The sequence below is a fragment of the Panthera uncia genome (assembly GCF_023721935.1).
Source record: "Panthera uncia isolate 11264 chromosome B3 unlocalized genomic scaffold, Puncia_PCG_1.0 HiC_scaffold_1, whole genome shotgun sequence".
NCBI classification, from domain to species: domain Eukaryota; kingdom Metazoa; phylum Chordata; class Mammalia; order Carnivora; family Felidae; genus Panthera; species Panthera uncia.
The window spans coordinates 34,737,672-34,756,597 of record NW_026057582.1 but is presented as its reverse complement, the minus strand read 5'-3'; the positions used below and the strand labels follow the sequence as shown (position 1 = coordinate 34,756,597).

General features: G+C 36.4%; 1 protein-coding gene and 1 pseudogene across 14 annotated transcripts in view; one reads left to right on the top strand and one right to left on the bottom strand.

Moving 5' to 3' along the window:
• The window catches only part of FUT8 (fucosyltransferase 8), a 310,019-nt gene that overhangs the window by 113,806 nt on the left and 177,287 nt on the right, over positions 1-18,926 (top strand). For 8 of the 14 annotated variants that reach the window (XM_049612642.1, XM_049612647.1, XM_049612641.1 and 5 more), the window contains one exon: positions 943-1,007. The exons of 5 other annotated variants lie outside the window; for them this stretch is intronic. The gene's annotated coding sequence lies outside the window, so the exon portion shown is untranslated. Of the gene's footprint in view, positions 1-765; positions 837-942; positions 1,008-18,926 lie in introns of those variants that run through there. One more of the 14 variants, XM_049612649.1, reaches the window with a different exon arrangement.
• Positions 1,305-1,970, bottom strand: LOC125909439 (eukaryotic translation initiation factor 1A, X-chromosomal-like; annotated as a pseudogene).

Sequence of the window (18,926 nt, the reverse complement as noted above, 5' to 3'; positions counted from 1 at the left end):
TTTATATATATTTTATAGTATAATACTATTTATAAATAGTATTATTTACATACATAAATACAATAATAATTTTGTATATGTTAGTCTAATGAAATTAATGGTTTCTCCTTTTATACATTGCCACCATGCTTAGGCTTTCCTTCATTGCACTCATTTATTCATTAGTCAACAATATTTAGTGTCTGATAGGCACTGTTCTAGGCTTTGAGTGATACCAGTCAACAGAGACAAATTATTGATCTTATGGATCTTATATTCCACTGGGGATACAGATACTAAACAAACAAATGTTTAATGGTGATAAGTATTCTAGACAAAAGTAAGTACATCAGGAAAGGTGATAGGGAATGTTGGAGTGGGGAGTGTACCATTTTTATGTAGAATGGTCAGGGAAAGTTTTATTGAGAAGGTAATACTTGAGTTGTGACCCGAATTTGATGAGGAAAGAACTATGGTGTATATTTGGGTAAGTGTGTTTCAGACAACAGGTTCAAAATCCCTGTGTTGGGTGTAGGCTCTGCATATTTTAGAACATAAGAAATTAGTTGTGTAATTATTTGTCTCATTTTTCCTTTCCCAGTAGATTCTGTGATCCACTAAAAAGGGGATTATCTCTCTTTTGTCATCATTGTATACTTGGCACTCAGTGTAGTGCCCAACACATGGCAGGAGTGGGGCACTGGATAAATATGGATAAATTCATGAAAGAAGAGGGAGAATTTTGAAGGAATTCCCCCACCCCACCCCACCCCACCCCTGCCTTTTAAAGTTCATACTATAAATATTTCAAGCTGCGGAAGTCTTTGTAGATCATAGGAAACAAGTGAGTTCTTTAGGTAGGTAGAATGATTCTTCCAAAGTCACTGTTAATTAGTAGTGTTCTTGTAATGGCAAAGATATTATCTCTTATTCTTACTCTTAATAGGGATCCTTTTGTTTCAGATGTCTGGTCTAGACATGGGAAGATACTTGGCTGTGGAAAACCTTGCAGTAGAATCTGGAATCAGGTAGCTGGGTTGAATTGCCTTTTTGATACTTGCTGGCTGTGTGACACCATTAACACCTTTAAATTAATTCATTAATCCACCCGTAAATGCCTTGATTTTCTTATCTGTAAGACAGATATTGTTATTCCTATTCCAGTGTTCTTTACACTGGAACATTTTCTTTTGCATGATGGGATTTCCCATTAATCTTCTAATATACTATCATGTAGACATTACCCCCCCTTTTTAAATGGAGTTATGATTAAGAACATAGGACTTTAGAATCAGACATTGGATTCTCTGAAAGTTTACTTCTTAAAGTTACTTGTTAACAGTATCAAAGTTTTTATCTAACTAATGAGAGAATAATCAGGAGGACATAAGAATTGCTCCCAAGAATTGAGCATCAGGAGTTCATGTATTCATTTAGGAAAGGGATGCCGTGATAAAATGACTAAGCTACATAAAAGTCTGATTAACTTTTAAAAGAAGGAAGTCAGATCTCCTTTGGGATTTAATCCTTAGAAAACTTGGAATATAAAACATTTGAGTTCAATTTAGATATCATCATGGTCTTTATCATCATTTTTAGTATCATCGAATTGGATTTCATCATCTCCAGTGCCAAATGTATCTGTTTCATTGATTTCAGCATATTTTGGAAGCTTGCCACATGCCTTCAGATTTATACCTTCATCTGCATTGTATTTTAAAATTACATCAGCTTTGTTATCCTCATCATCTGGCAGACCAGTATAATGTCTGAGGTATTTATTCAAATTATTTTCCTCATAAGACATAAGACAAGTTCATAAGACATAACCTCTTCACACCACCAAGACACATTGCTTCTAATTGTACATTTCCCAACATTTTGATTACTGAATTATACTTATTCATCCTGTTTACACACCAGCTTTTTTCAGGGTCATTTTCAATCTTACCCCTGTACCTGTTTTTACCCCTACCTTTATTCTTGGTCATGGCAATGCCTCATGGCATCATGGTCTCCTTTCCTGTGATGGCAGTGGCAGCTGTTCTTCCAAATGGCACATGGAATGACCTAGCATGCGGTGTGATGTAGCACTCTGCAGGTGAGGGAGAGTTTTCAGACTGAGCTTTTCTGAGATGGACTCAGTGGCAGCAAATTTATTTCCTTCCCCCTTCTCTTTCCATGTATATTAATGTGTTTAAGGTTTTCTAGGGCAGCTCTAGAGGTAACCTTTACTCTTGTACTTTCTTAGCCTCATTACTAAGGTGGATCTCTCTTTGTGTCTTTACTGAATGCACCAAGGATTCAGTGGACTCTATCTTGCTTTTAAGAACTTGAATGATTCTTGGCCCTCTGTGAGCTCTCATATCATCAATAAAACCTGATAATTTTTCTTTCCTAGAACGTGTTTTTGCTCAACCTTATGAGTTTTCAGCCTATGCACATATAGATTGTTATTCAGGTAATTTAAAGGGAGTCTCTCTCTCTCTCTCTCTCTCTCTGTCTCTCTCTCTCTTTTGGGTTTTCCCCTTCAACATACTGTAATTTCAAAAGTGCTTTCAGAAAGAACCCCAGGTAATTATAGGTCTCACCTCCCCCCCCCCCTCTTTTTTTTTAGGAATCCTTTTGGTGCTGCCTGTTTTCCAAAGTCAGATACATAGTTTTTCCAGTTTTCTAGTTGTTTACATTTGGAAGGTTAATTCTGGGTCCTATTACTGCCTTGTGGTGAAAGTAGAGATTTCTTAACACTTTTAAAATGAAGAATGATATTCTTAGCAAATGATACATCCTGCTCATTTCAAATTGTGTTCAAATACCATTATGTGTAAAAACTCATTTTTAAATGTTGCTTAAATTAAATTGATCTTAGCAACAACATTTCTGTTATTCTTCCACACATAGCTGTAAATAAAAGCTGCCTTGGCTGCTTCTCATCTAATATTAGTTACCAGTCAACTGATGCATTAAATTAAAGTTGGTGTAATTCTAATGATTTATAATAGCTGATTCCTTTTGGTACTTTTATGCCTCACTGAAGATCACTTGCTGTTTTATGATACTTTTCTTCCTTCCTTCCTTCCTTCCTTCTTTCCTTCCTTCGAAGCTTCCTTCCTCCTTTTCTATCAGAATCAGTATAAAAAAGACCCCTTAAAATAAATAGTAACTTTTTACTAATAAAAATATTTTTGGGGCACCTGGGTGGCCCAGTTGGTTTAAGTGCTTACACTTGATATTGGCTCAGGTCGTGAGCTTGTGGTGGTGGGATCGAGCCCCATGTCTGGCTTTGCACTGTGTGTGGAGCCTGCTTGGGATTCTCTTCCTTCCATTCTCTCTCTCTTCCCCTCCCCTGCTTTCTGTCTCTCTCAAAAATAAATAAATAAACACTAAAAATATTTTTAAAATGTCTTGTTTCATCTATTAAGGATACACTGAAATAGTATAAGTTCAGTACTGCTCATTATTTCTTTAAAATTCCTTCAATGAGTTTTAAAACATTGGTAATTGGAAATAGAGTATAAACATGAACTGATATGAAGTTAATTGAGAATGTCTCATTAAGTCTGGAATAACGGAAAAAAAGGATGTGCTTGATGAAGAACAGTATATTGAGCTGAAAAAATTTTTTATAGGATTTGGGGTCCTTAGGAAAGAGTGAATGACTGACATGCTTATGTTGATTCAGTTGGTGACATGAGCTTAATTCTTTATCATTAATACTTAACAGTATTTCATTTACTGTACTACATGCAAGGTATTCCATCTGATAGTCATTATGTGTCTATGCTGTTCTTGGAAGACAGACTTGCAATTCTTAGGGGAGTATTTGAAAATGAGCCAGTAGTAGTAGCATTGTGATTTATATGTTGTATGCTCAGGCTTAACACAGGCATTTTTGATTGGCATTAGAATTGTACATCATAAATCTTAAGAAAAAAATACTTAAGAAATGTATAGCCATAATATACATATCTCTCAGAAGATGAGGGTCAAGGTTGTAATTATAGGTGAGAGAACTATAAATTCCTGAGTTCTGACAGATGGCAACAAAATGTCTGATTCTGTTACTTTTTATTATTTCTTAAAACCTTTTTCTAATGTCTTTAAAAATTACTGCTTTTAGATATATCCTTTGAATGTGATGTAGAAGGCTGTTTACTCTTTCATTTTTTGACAGCAGATGTAAAATACAGACATCTAATTATTCAAGATCTTTTAGATATGAATGATTATTCAAACTAATGTAGTTACTAGAAACATTTGCCAAAGCTGCTTTTATTTTGGTCTGTTACTAAAAGAGATGCGTCACCTGTAGTGTTGCCTAGGCAGCACGGATGCACTGCACTTCATCCTCCTAAACTGGTTATGGTTGAAATTTATGGATTATGTTTGTTATTTTGATAGTGTTGTTCTCTTGTAACTTTGCCCCTAAAGAGTAATGATCCCTTGGTCAGTCAAACCATATTGCTTTGATTCATTTGGAATCAAAAAGATAGATCTGTGAATCTTGACTCCTGGTTTTGTGACCTTAGGCAAGTTACTTAACCTCTGCTGGTTTATTTGATATTATTATAGTATAGTAGTTAATTGAGTGGGCTCTGGAGTGTTTGTGAGGACATGCATTCTAGCTGTGCTACTTATAAGCTATGTGACTTTGGGCAAGTTACTAACTTTATTGCCTTCTCTTCCTCATCTACGGATAATAATAGTACTTATCTGTAAAATGCTATGAGTAAGCCTGGCACATACTAAATACTCAATAAATGCTTGCTATTGTTATTTTCTGTAAATGAACAAAAATAACATAATAGGGTTATTATGAGGCCTGACTGAATAAATAGATCACTTTGCATGGGGACCTACTACATGTTCAGTATATGAAGTACTATAATGGATTGATGGTAATTTTGATCATGCAGTAATTGTGTCTGTGGAATAAGATCCAAGATTTATAAGAAAAGATACCACACTGGAGCTCCATTGATTTGCTAATTGGTTAAGACACAGAGTGAGTTCCAGCATTCTATTAGGTCACTTGTACAAAACAGATCAACTTTTATATTCCAGATGATGCACAAGATGTGGTAGATGAAAAATCCTATCCAATAAGACTTCAGAATTGTAATCTTAACTGTATCTATCGTAGTATCAGTATAGTTTGGGATTGGCCACACGCCAAAGATGGCCAAGGAAGTAAAAGCATTTAGTGGGGAAAGCTTTTACATTAGCTGTATTGATTAAAGATACGATACAAAACTTCTCCCAAATATCAAGGGTTACTCAGAAGATGTGAAAAATGAATAGGGATGTATGATGCAGGCTGCTAGTATTCTACTCAAACTTAAAATCTGTTTTTCTCCTTTTTTTTTTTAAATTTTTTTTAATGTTTATTTATTTTTGAGACAGAGAGAGACAGAGCACGAATGGGGGAGGGTCAGAGAGAGAGGGAGACACAGAATCTGAAGCAGGCTCCAGGCTCCGAGCTGTCAGCACAGAGCCCGACGCGGGGCTTGAACTCACGGACCGGACCGTGAGATCATGACCTGAGCCGAAGTCGGACACTTAACCGACTGAGCCACCCAGGCGCCCCCTGTTTTTCTCTTCTATACTAATAGAATTTTTCTTGTTTTTGTTTTTTGTTTTTCCTTAAAGGTAGGCATATTGAAGCTTTGAAGGAAGGGCTATTTCCTAGCTGAGTGACTAAGTACTGGCAAAAGAGATAAAAGCAGAAGTATGTGTGTGTGTGTGTGTGTGTGTGTGTGTGCGCGCGCGCGCGCTTGTAAAGGTCAGTAACTCAGCTGGAGGTGATCCCATTTTGTCATTCAGTTTCTCCTTTTTGACCTTTATTGTAGGCATGATAAATGGAGCTTTAGCAAACATTTTGGACTGTGAGGTGATCTCGATGATGGAAACTGGGGATGGAGAATGGTAGAAGAGAAAGTTAGAAACTTGGGTCCCTGAGGATACTGTGCAAACACCATCTCTACATGGCTAATCTTTAGACAATATTTACAAAAGAAAAAGTAAACCTCAATCTTGTTTAGCCAAGCTGCTGTTGTGTTGGGGTATTCTGTAATGTGCAAAACCATATCCTTATACTGAGGGGAAACAGTATAAATAAGAAAGTACTTTTGAGGTTTAATGGTTTGTGTTAGGGGTGTGTGTGTAGAGGGGATTGAAAATACAAAGAGAATTGGAGACTAACACTAACTGACTAAGGGATTGTGGATCTATGTTGATCATACTGGTGAAATTTTATTAGATTAATAGGAAATATGAAACTTACTTTATGGGAAAAAAGAAAATATTTAATAGTTCAGTGACATGTGAACAATTAGTTATCAAATCACGTTTTGTTGGATATTGGGGGTAGTTAGAAGAACTGGTGAAATTGATGGGTGGGCCATAAGTCATTCTTGTCTTTAGAATATTAACATCTTTTTATAGGTTACTGTTGTTGGCTTGTGCTATTGTTAAATGATGTATATATAACTTTGTAGTTTTTTTTTTACTGGTAAGTTCCTTTTTGTTAATGACGCTTCAAGTGTCTTCTCTCAAAATTTTGGATTGACAAATTTGAAAAAAATGTTAGAGAACATTGAATTAGCCATTTTCTGTGGAAGAGGTTGAGAAAAGATTTTGGAGCCTACACAGCAAATCACTGATATATTTAATTAATTAATTAATTAATTAATTATTTTTTTAGAGGGAGACAGAGATCACAAGCAGGGGAAAGGGGCAGAGGGAAAGAGAGAGAATCCTAAGCAGGCCCCTTGCTCAGAGCGGAGCCTGACACGAGGTTTGATCCCATGACCCTGGGATCGGACACTCAACTATCTACCCAGGTACCCCATATTCGTTCACTTCTTTACATAAAGAAGATTCCAAAAAAATTATATATGCCCTCATACTTGGGCTCTCACATTTTAATGGTTTCTGTGACACCACAATAATTGATTTGACACATTTAATTCGGTAGCTTTGGATGGAAAAATGTTTAGATGCCTTAGTTGAGAATTTTACAATTTCTTTAGTCATGTTGCCCAATCTTTGTTTTAGTTTTATTTGGATAGTATGGAATAACAGGTCTAGAAAGACTGCAGAAGGTGATATGTTTCACTGTAATTTATTAGACGTGCTATATATTCTTTACCTTTGTTTTTACCTTGTGGATCTATTCATTCCTTTACATTTATCTCTGATTAATTTTTATTTAAAAAATTTTTTAATTTGCTCTTTAATGTTTATTTTTGAGAGAGAGAGAGAGAGAGAGAGAGAGAGAGAGACAGAGCATGAGTGGGGAAGGAGCAGAGAGAGAGGGAGACACAGAATCCGAAGCAGGTTCCAGGCTCTGAGCTGTCAGTACAGAGCCTGAAGTAGTGCTCAAACCCATGAACAGTGAGATCATGACCTGATCTCAGGTCGGTGCTTAACCGACTGAGCCACCCAGGGGCCCCTGTTTAATTTTTATTTAAAGGTTAATAAATATTAATTATGGTACATACTTTACTCATGCCACTTTTTGTCACCTTATTTCTTTTTTTATCTTTATTTTTAGATTTTCCTAGGAGGTACATAGAACTCGAGTGGTGTGGAAAATAACTACATACCCTCAAATCTCCATTCTATGGGAAAAAACATCATCTTCAATAATAAGTTCCCTTTGGTGATGACAATATAATATTCCATTATATAATCATTAGTTTTTTAGTATTTAGTACATGTTCACTAATATATATTTAATATTTCTTTTTTTGGCCAATTTTCCCATAATTAAACAATTAATAATATACACAACTGAATTGTGCACTTTAAATGAGTAAATTATGATGTGTGAATTATATTTCAATAAGGATGTTAATACTTTACAAATATAATTTTCCTTCCCCTTTAAATCCTTCTTTGGAAAAATGGAAGAATTTAAGAAGAAAGGAAATAATGTGTCCTCAACTAGGAGTGGTGACAGCTATAGCAATTGCGTTCTTTTCTCTAAAGCACCCTGAATGTTTAGGGTAAGGTTCTATGTTGGACATTTTGGGCATCTTGACATTTGCTGGCACTGGAAAGATTTGACAAGGGAGAACTGGGCATTTGTTACATAAATAGTAACTATTATTAAATACTTTAATTTGGTGTCTACTTGGCACAGGACATTGCTGTCCCTGCTATTTTTTTTTTTTTTTTGTTTGTTTGTCGTTTCACTTTTTTTAAATTTTATTTTTTTAAAATTTACATCCAAATTAGTTAGCATATAGTGCAACAATGATTTCAGTAGATTCCTTAGTGCTCCTTACCCATTTAGCCCATCCCCCCTCCCACACCCCCTCCAGTAGCCCTCTGTTTGTCCTCCATGTTTATGAATCTCTTCTGTTTTGTCCCCCTCCCTGTTTATATTATTTTTGTATCCCTTCCCTTATGTTCACCTGTTTTGTCTCTTAAAGTCCTCATGTGAGTGAATTCATATGATTTTTGTCTTTCACTGACTAATTTTACTTAGCATAATACCCTCCAGTTCCATCCATGTAGTTGTAAATGGTAAGATTTCATTCTTTTTGATTGCCAAGTAATACTCCATTATATATGTATACACCACATCTTCTTTATCCATTCATCCATCGGTGGACATTTGGGCTCTTTCCATACTTTGGCTATTGTTGATAACACTGCTATAAACATTGGGGTGCACGTGTCCCTTCAAAACAGCACACCTGTATCCCTTGGATAAATACCTAGTAGTGCAATTGCTGGGTTGTAAGATAGTCCTATTTTTAGTTTTTTGAGGAACCTCCATACTGTTTTCCAGAGTGGCTGCACCAGCTTGTCTTCCCACCAACAATGCAAAAGAGATCCTCTTTCTCCGCATCCTCGCCAACATCTGTTGTTGCCTGAGTTGTTAATGTTAGCAATTCTGACGGGTGTAATGTGGAATCTCATTGTGGTTTGCACTTGTATTTCCCTGATGATGAGTGATGTTGAGCATTTTTTCATGTGTCAGTTGGCCATCTGGATGTCTTGTTTGGAGAAGTGTCTATTCTTGTGCCCATTTCTTCACTGGATTCTTTGTTTTTTAGGTGTTGAGCTTGATAAGTTCTTTGTAGATTTTGGATACTAACCATTTATCTGATAGGCCTTTTGCAAATATCTTCTCCCATTCTGTTGGTTGCCTTTTAGTTTTGCTGATTGTTTCCTTCGCTGTGCAGAAGCTTTTTATTTGATGAAAATATTAGAAGATATTTTATTTTTTTTTGATGAGGTCCCAGTAGTTCATTTTTGCTTTTGTTTCCCTTTGCCTCTGGAGACACGTTGAGTAAGAAGTTGCTGCGGCCAAGATCAAAGAGGTTTTTGCTTGCTTTCTCCTCGAGGATTTTGATGGTTTCCTGTCTTACATTTAGGTTTCTCATCCATTTTGAGTTTATTTTTGTGTATAGTGTAAGAAAAGTGGTCCAGGTTCATTCTTCTGCATGCCACTGTCCAGTTTTCCCAGCCCCACGTGCTGAAGAGGCTGCCTTTATTCCATTGGATATTCTTTCCTGCTTTGTCAAAGATTAGTTGGCCATATATTTGTGGGTCCATTTCTGGGTTCTCTATTCTGTTCCATTGATCTGAGTGTCTGTTCTTGTGCCAGTACCATACTGTCTTGATGATTACAGCTTTGTAGTATAGCTTGAAGTCTGGGATTGTGATGCCTCCTGCTTTGGTTTTCTTTTTCAAGATTGCTTTGGCTATTCAGGGTCTTTTCTGGTTCCATAAAAATTTTAGGATTATTTGTTGTAGTTCTGTGAAGAATGCTGGTGTTATTTTGATAGGGATTGCATTGAATATGTAGATTGCTTTGGGTAGTATCGACATTTTAACAATATTTGTTCTTCCTATCCAGGAGCATGGAATCTTTTTCCATTTTTTTGTGTCTTCTTCAATTTTTTCATAAGCTTTCTACAGTTTTCAGTGTATAGATTTTCATCTCTTTGGTTAGATTTATTCCTAGGTATTTTATGGTTTTTGATGCAATTGTAAATGGGATTGATTCCTTGATTTCTCTTTCTGTTGCTTCATTATTGGTGTATAGGAATGCAGCCGATTTCTTTGTGTTGATTTTATATCCTGCAACTTTGCTGAATTCATGAATCAGTTCTAGCAGTTTTTTGGTGGAATCTTTTGAGTTTTCCATATAGAGTATCATGTCATTTGCAAAGAGTGAAAGTTTGATCTCCTGGCTGATTTGGATGTCTTTTATTTCTCTGTGTTGTCTGGTTGCAGAAGCTAAGACTTCCCATACTGTGTTGAATAACGGTGGAGAGAGTGGACCTCCCTGTCTTGTTCCTGACCTTAGGGGAAAAACTCTCAGTTTTTCCCCATTGAAGATATTAGCGTTGGGTCATTCATATATGGCTTTTATTATCTTGAGGTATGATCCTTCTATCCCTACTTTCTTGAGGGTTTTTATCAAGAAAGGATGTTGTATTTTGTCAGATGCTTTCTCTGCATCTATTGAAAGGATCATATGGTTCTTGTCCTTTCTTTTATTGATGTGATGAATCACATTAGTTGTTTTGCAGATAATGAACCAGCCCTGCATCCAGGTATAAATCCTACTTGGTCGTGGTGAATAATTTTTGTAATGTATTGTTGGTTCCGGTTGCCTAATATCTTGTTGGGGATTTTTGCATCCATGTTCATCAGGGAAATTGGTCTATAGTTCTCCTTTTTAGTGGGGTCTCTGTCTTGTTTTGGAATCAAGGTAATGCTGGCTTCATAGAATGAGTTTGGGTTTTCCTTCCATTTCTATTTTTTGGAACACCTTCAAGAGATTAGGTGATAACTCTTCCTTAGATGTTTGGTAGAATTTCCCTGGAAAGTCATCTGGCCCTGGTCTCTTGTTTTTTTTTGGATTTTTGATTACTAATTCGATTTCCTTACTGGGTATTGGTGTGTTCAAATTTTCTATTTCTTTTTGTTTCAGTTTTGGTAGTGTGTATGTTTCAAGGAATTTGTCCATTTCTTCCAGATTGCCCATTTTATTGGCATGTAATTGCTCATAATATTCTCTTACTATTTTTTTTATTTCTGCTGTGTTGGTTGTGATCTCTCCTCTTTCATTCTTGATTTTATTTATTTGGGTCCTTTCCTTTTTCTTTTTGATCAAACTGGCTAGTGGTTTATCAATTTTGTTAATTCTTTCAAAGAACCAGCTTCTGGTTTCATTGATCTGTTCTGGTTTTTTTGGTTTCGATAGCATTAATTTCTGCTCTGATCTTTATTATTTCCTGTCTTCTGCTGGTTTTGGGATTTATTTGCTGGTTTTTTTCCAGCTCTTTCAGGTGTAAGGTTAGGTTGTGTATCTGAGATCTTTCTTCCTTCTTTAGGAAGGCCTGGGTTGCTATATGCTTTCCTCTTTGCTGTGTCCCAGAGGCTTTGGGTTGTGGTGTTATCATTTTCATTGGCTTCCATGAACTTTTTAATTTCCTCTTTAACTTCTTGGTTAGCCCATTCGTTCTTTAGTAGGATGTTCTTTAGTCTCCAAGTATTTGTTACCTTTCCAAATTTTTTCTTGTGGTTGATTTTGAGTTTCATAGCGTTGTGGTCTGAAAATATGCACGATAAGATCTCGATCTTTTTGTACTTGCTGAGGGCTTATTTGTGTCCCAGTATGTGGTCTGTTCTGGAAAACGTTCCATGTGCACTGGAGAAGAATGTATATTCTGCTGCTTTAGGATGAAATGTTCTGAATATATCTGTTAAGTCCATCTGGTCCAGTGTGTCATTCAAAGCCATTGTTTCATTGTTGATTTTTTTATTAGATGATCTGTCCGTTGTTGTGAGTGGGGTATTGAAGTCTCCTACTATTATGGTATTACTATCAATGAGTTTCTTTGCGATTACTTGATTTATATATTTGGGTGCTGCCAAATTTGGCGCATAAATGTTTACAATTGTCAGGTCTTCTTGGTGGATAGACCCCTTGATTATGATATAATGCCCTTCTGCATCTCTTGATACAGTCTTTATTTTAAAGTCTAGATTGTCTGATATAAGTATGGCTACTCTGGCTTTCTTTTGTTGACCATTAGCATGATAGGTGGTTCTCCATCCCCTTACTTTCAGTCTGAAGGTGTCTTTAGGTCTATAGTGGGTCTCTTGTAAATAGTATATAGATGGATCTTGTTTTCTTATCCATTCTGTTACCCTGTGTCTTTTGATTGGAGCATTGAGTCTATTGACGTTTAGAGTGAGTCTGAAAGATATGAATTTATTGCCATTATGTTGCTTGTAGAGTTGGAGTTTCTGGTGGTGTTCTCTTGTCCTTTCTAATCTTTGTTGCTTTTGGTAGTTATCTATCTATGTATCTATGTATCTATGTATCTATCTTTTCTCCCCTTAGAGAGTCCCCCTTAAAATTTCTTGCAGGGCTGGTTTAGTGGTCATAAACTCGTTTAATTTTTGTTTGGGAAACTTTTTATTTCTCCTTCTGTTTTGAATGACAGCCTTGCTGGATAAAGAATTCTTGGCTTCATATTTTTCTGACTCAGCACATTGAATATATCCTGCCACTCCTTTCTGGCCTGCCAAGTTTCTGTGGATAGGTCTGCTGCAAACCTGATCTGTCTTCCCTTGTAGGTTAAGGACTTCTTTTCCCTTGCTGCTTTCATGATTCTTTCCTTGCCTGAGTATTTTTTGAATTTGACTATGATATGCCTTGTTGATGGTTGGTTTTTGTTGAATCTAATGGGGGTCCTCTGTGCTTCCTGGATTTTGATGTCTGTGTCTTTTCCCAGGTTAGGAAAGTTTTCCACTATGATTTACTTGCTCACATAACCCTTCTGCCCCTATTTTTCTGTCTTCCTCTTCTGGGACCCCTGTGATTCAGATGTTGTTCCTTTTAAATGAGTCACCAATTTTTCTAATTCTTAAATTGTGCTCTTTTGCCTTAATCTCCCTCTTTTTTTCTGCTTCCTTATTTTCCATAAGTTTGTCCTGTATATTGCTGATCCTCTCTTCTGCCTCATCCATCCTTGCCTCCGCGGCATCCATCCATGATTCCAGCTCAGTTTTAGCATTTTTTATTTCATCCTGACTAGTTTTTACTTCTTTTATCTCCGCAGAAAGGGATTGTAATCTATTTTTGACTCCAACTAGTATTCTTATTATCATGATTCTAAATTCTGGTTCATACATCTTGCTTGTGTCTGTGCTGGTTAAGTCCCAGGCTGTCGTTTCTTCCTGCTCTTTGTTTTGGGGTGAATTCCTTCATTTCGTCATTTTGAAGGGAGAAAAGCAATTAATGAAGTAGAAAAAATTAAAATTAAAAAAAATTAAAATAAAAAAATTAAAAACACACACTCACACAAAAGCAAATAAATGATGCTAGATCCTAGGTGTGTTTTGGTTTGGGTGTTGAAAGTGGCTTGATAGATTAGAGAAAAAAGGGCGGGGGGGGGAAACAAATCGTTTGAAAATTTGAAAAAATGAATGCACTGAAGTAGACTAAAATGAAATGATGGAAGTAAAGTAAAATTTGAAAAAATTTACACATAAGTAAAGAATATAGTAGAAAAAAAGTTAAATATTTTTAATGAAAATAAAATTAATTTTTTTCTCTCTGTATTCAAAAAAAGGAAAGAAATGAGAAAAAGAAAAAGAAAGAAAATTGAATAGATGGACCTGCTAACAGACTAAAATACCACTGAAATTACCTCATTTTCCCCTAGAAGTCAGACTGTGAAGGACTTTATAGACCATAAAGTAAGCAGGTGGTGAGACTTCTGTTCTTGAAGAGCGAGGTTGGCCCAGTAGGGCGGGGGTTAGTGTAACAGCTCCGTTCTCCACTAGATGGCGCTTCTAGCTTACTGGGGTGGATTGTTGTGGCACTTGTAGGTGCATATGCATGGGAGCGGTGAAAATGGCGTCACCCAGCAATCCAGTCTCTAGTATCGGAATTCTCTTCTCCCTAATGAGCAATCGTGCACTTGTTCTTTGTCTTCAGCTCTTGTCCACTCCCTGCTTTTACACTGTCTGTGACCAAACCCCAGGTAGTACCTTTCTCCCGAGTTTTGTCTCAGATGCGGCTGTTTTCCCTGCCCCCTTACTTCTGAGGGACTGCGTCTTTGACCTGTTCTGCCCCTCTGCAGAAGGTCTCACTGAGCAATGGCCGAATGCTGGACGCCCCCAGGAAAGTTCGCGGGGCCGTGCTGGTGCTGATGCCCAGAGATTGTGGCCAGGTGCCAGCCTGCTCCAGAAAAAGTTCGTGAGATAGTGTAGCAGCAGTGTTTCAGGGACTATGGAAAATCACAACACACATCTGGCACTAGGCTTCACCCTTAACAACCTTGTTTCAGCCCCAGCAAATGTGGCCGTTCGTTCTCTGGGATCTGCTGGGACCAGGTGGCCTCACAGTCTCTACCAAATGTCCTTCCAGCAGTGGAACTGCTTTTCCCCGTGTGGCCCGAGAACCTCCCGGACCCCACTCTGCTCTTGGGGATTTGCCCTTCCCACCAGAGCACTGCCAGGTATTGAGCTGCGGAGTTGCAGCCTTTGTGCTTTCCCTGTTTATAGTCTTAATGGAATTTAAACCCTCTCCTTTTTTAGTTTATTCCCTGTGGCTGTTTCCAATTTTTTACTTTCTCTCCAGCTGCTTTTGGGGAGGGCTGCCTTTCCCATATTCCACCCCCTCCCCCCCCCCCCATTTCCATCCTCTCTCTGCTCACAGAAGCGGCTCCCTGCCTTCTGTGGCTTCTCTCCCCCAGTTCACCTCTCCTTGCCATGTATCTGCTGAATTCTGTGGTTCAGGTTGTGCAGATTGTTGTGTTAATCCTCAGATCAGTTCTCTAGGTGTGCAAGATGGTTTAGTGTTGGTCTGGCTGTTTTTCATGGATGTTAGACACACAAGAAATTTCCATGCTGTTCTGCCATCTTGGCTCCCTCTCCTATATCTAATATTTCTAATTTGATGTGCTTTAGTGTATCTTGAATGCTGATGAGCTTGAACATCTATCTATATTTTAATAATTTGCATCAATAGCATAATAGTCTTAGGCACAAGGGCTCACCTACTTGGTTTCAAATCCTGTATCCTCTAGTTACTAATTTTGTGACTTTAAATATGTTTTCATATCTGATAGTGTTTTGAAAAGGGAATTAAATTTAGAGACAGAAGACCTGTAGTCTGACCTTAGCATATATTAGCTTTGTAAATGCTTTAAGCAAATTATTTAATACCTTTGAGCTACAGTTTGTCATCTGTAATAGGGTAGGAATCATAATTGATAGTTTTTGGGGGGGGGATAAATCATAAATTGAAAGTATAAATTATATAACATCATACATATATAGAACAATAAAATACTTTGTCTTTACTTTTTAAAAAAGTACAGGGATAATGTTAGGAGTTTTTTTTCCTTGGACTTAATTATCTTATAACTAGAAGTTTGTATTTTATGACCACCTTCACTTAGTGTGCTCACCTCACAAGTCCTGTCTCTAGTAACCACCTTCTCTTCTCTGTATCTATGAGTTTGAATTTTTTAAGATTCTCATGAAAGTGAGATCATACACTCTGTGTCTGTCTCTGTGTGCCTAATTTCAGTTAGCTTAATGCCTCCCAGGTCTATCCATGTTGTCAGAAATGCTATAATTAATATACATTAATATTTTAAATATATGTATATATTTAAAATTTTCCAAATAAGTGGACTTGTGCAGTTCAAACCCATGTTGTTCAAGGATCAACTGTATACCACATTTTCTTTTTCCATTCTTCTGTCAATGGCACTTAGGTTCTCTCTTTTGGCTATGGTAAATAATATTGCAGTGAAAGTGGGGATGCAGATATATTTTTGAGATACTGATTTTGCTTCCTTTGGATAAATACTCAGAAGTAGAGTTGCTAATTGTATGGTAGTTCTATTGTTAATTTTTTGTGGATCCTCCATACTGTTTTCCATGGTGGCTGCACCAACTTATATTCCTATCAACAATGCACTTGGTTCCCTTTTCTCTACATCTTCATCAGCACTTGTTATCTCTGTCTTTTTGATAATAGCCATTCTAACAGGTGTGAGGTGATACCGCATTGTGGTTTTTATTTGCATTTTGCTGATGATTTGTGATGTAGAACACCTTTTTTTTTTTTTTAATTTAAAATTCAGTTAACATACAGTGCAATATTGGCTTAAGGAGTAGAATTCAGTGACTCATCACTTACATACAACACTCAGTGCTCATCACAACAAGTGTCCTCCTTAATACTCATCACCCATCTAGCCCATCTCCCGCCTCCCTCCCTCCATCAACCCTCCATTTGTTCTCTATTGTTGAGTCTCTTGTGGTTTGTTTCCCTCTTTTCTTTTCCCCCCTTCCCATATATATATTCATCTGTTTTGTTTCTTGAATTCCACATATGAATGAAATCATGTGGTATTTGTCTCTCTGATTGACTTATTTCATGTAGCATATTATATTCTAGCTCAATCCATGTTGCAAATGGCAAGATTTCATTCTTTTGGATGGCCATGTAATATTCCATTATATTATATATACCATATCTTCTTTATCCATTCATCAGTCAATGCACATTTGGGCTCTTTCCATAGTTTGGCTATTGCTATAAACGTTGGGGTGCATATACCCCTTCAAATCTATATTTTTGTGTCCTTCGGGTAAATACCTAATAGTACAATTGCTGAATTGTAGTGTTGTGTTATTTTTAGCTTTTTGAGGAACCTCTGTACTGTTTTCCAGAGTGGCTGCACCAGGTGGCATTCCTACCAAAAGGGAGCAACTTTTCTAGTGCCTGTTGGCCATTTATATGTCATTTTTGGGAAAATATGTTCAGATCCTTATATATTTTGGATATTAATCCCTTATCAGGTATATGTCTAGCAAACGTTATATCCCATTCCTTAGGTTGTCTTTTCATTTTGTTGATGGTTTCTTTTGCTGCATAGAAACTTTTTAGTTTGATGTCCCATTTGTTTATTTTTCCTTTTGTTGCCTTTATTTTTGGTGTCAAATCCAAAAAAATAATTTCCGAGACTAATGTAAAGGAAGTTATACGTCTTGTGGTTGAGAATCTATGGAAATAAAGAAAGGCCAACCCATTGCTTTTTGTTTACTAATAAATAATCATAGCTTTTATTTATTAAGCCCATTCTACATGCTAGGCACCGACTAGCACTTTATACAAATATCTCAGTTCAAGACTACTATAAATATTCATTTAAACTAGCAAGTTAAGGGGCACCTGGGTGGCTCAGTCAGTTAAGTGTCTGACTTTGGCTCAGGTCATGACCTCATAGTTTGTGAGTTCAAACCCCATGTTGGGCTCTGTGCTGACAGCTCAAGAGCCTGGAGCCTCCTTCTGAGTCTGTGTCTCCCTCTCTCTCTGCCCCTCTTCTGCTCACACTCTGTCTCTCTTTCTCAAAAATAAATAAACATGAAGAAAAATAAACTAGCAAAATAAATAAACCAGAGTTAATAGTCTGACTCAATCAAAATATTATAATAATAGCTATAATAATTATAGCTAATATGTTCTACCCTAATTGGTTTAAAATGAATGTTCTTAACTAATTTACAAAGAGATTAAATAATTTGGTCACAGTCACAGCTAAAAAGTAGATGAAGTGGGTAAACACTCTTCCAGTTGACTGTAAAACTTACTCTCTATGAAACCTCTAATGATTATATTGCTAAACGTTACTAAGTATATCTCTTTGTATAGATGTTTTAGTAGTTGCTTTAAGTATAACCTTAAAGGTACATAATTTATCACCCTCTACTGACATTGATGTTTTACCAGTTTGAGGGAAATGTAGAAACTTTACCTCTCTGTAGTCCTATTACTGTCTGTAATTTATAATATAATAGTCTTAAATATTCCCTCTGCATATATTTAAAACCATGAAATACATTATCAAAATATAATGTAGAAAACTCGAGAAAAGAAGGAAAATTCTATTGTGTGTTTACTCATATTTTTGCTTTTTCTGTTGTTCTTTTTCTTTCTGAGATATATGAGGCAAAAACAAAACTCAAAGAACTCACTGTTATGTTATTCCTTTAGTTCCTAGATTACTAGCAGCTCTGCTTTTTCTTTTTACCTTTCACAGTCTTCTTATATTTGTTTTATACAGAGTGTCCAGCGCTTTTAGCTATTCTTAGTGGGAGGCACAGACATCTTTACCATCTTGGAATAGAACCAAAAGTCACTTCATTAAATGTAAAAAAAAAATTAAGCATTAATTTTTTTATCTTGTTTTCCAGATAGTATGCTATTTTGGAGGAAAAGTTTGAGGCTTTTCACTCTCTGGATTGAATTATACTTATTAACATATCCTAGTTATATAATTTCTTGTACTTGAGTTAAAAAGTATGTGTAGAAGGAGATTTTCCTAGCTTCTCTTATAATTCTTAAAGTCAGCAGGCTATTCTTAATAACATTAACAAAAAAATAGCTATCACTGGCTTTAGTTCTGCCACTTACTGGCTTTACAACCTTGGAAGAGTTATGCAATCTCAGTGTGCCTTAATTTCCGCCACTGTAAAATGGGCACTTACATGAAGCAGTTGTTGAGAATATTAAATAGTATTATAATTACGAAGTATTGAGAAAAATACCTCGCATTCAGGAAACACCATATAAATGTAGCTGTTATCATCCTTATACTTAGAATAATAGGCCCATATAAGAGGAATTATTACAGTCATTTTAAGGATAAAAAATTCACACTTAGGGAAGGTGAAATGCTCTCCCTAATTCTTGGCTGGCCCAATTCTGTATTGGTGTTGCCAGGATTTAGACCCAGTGTTGTCTGACCTTAGAGCTTACAGTTTCCAAGGCATTGTGCTATCTCCCTATCAACATTAAATTCTTCTGCATCCTGCAGTTACACCTAATATTGTATCGTTTGTATTTGTCTTCATATTTAACATTTTAAACTGAGCCATAATATCTC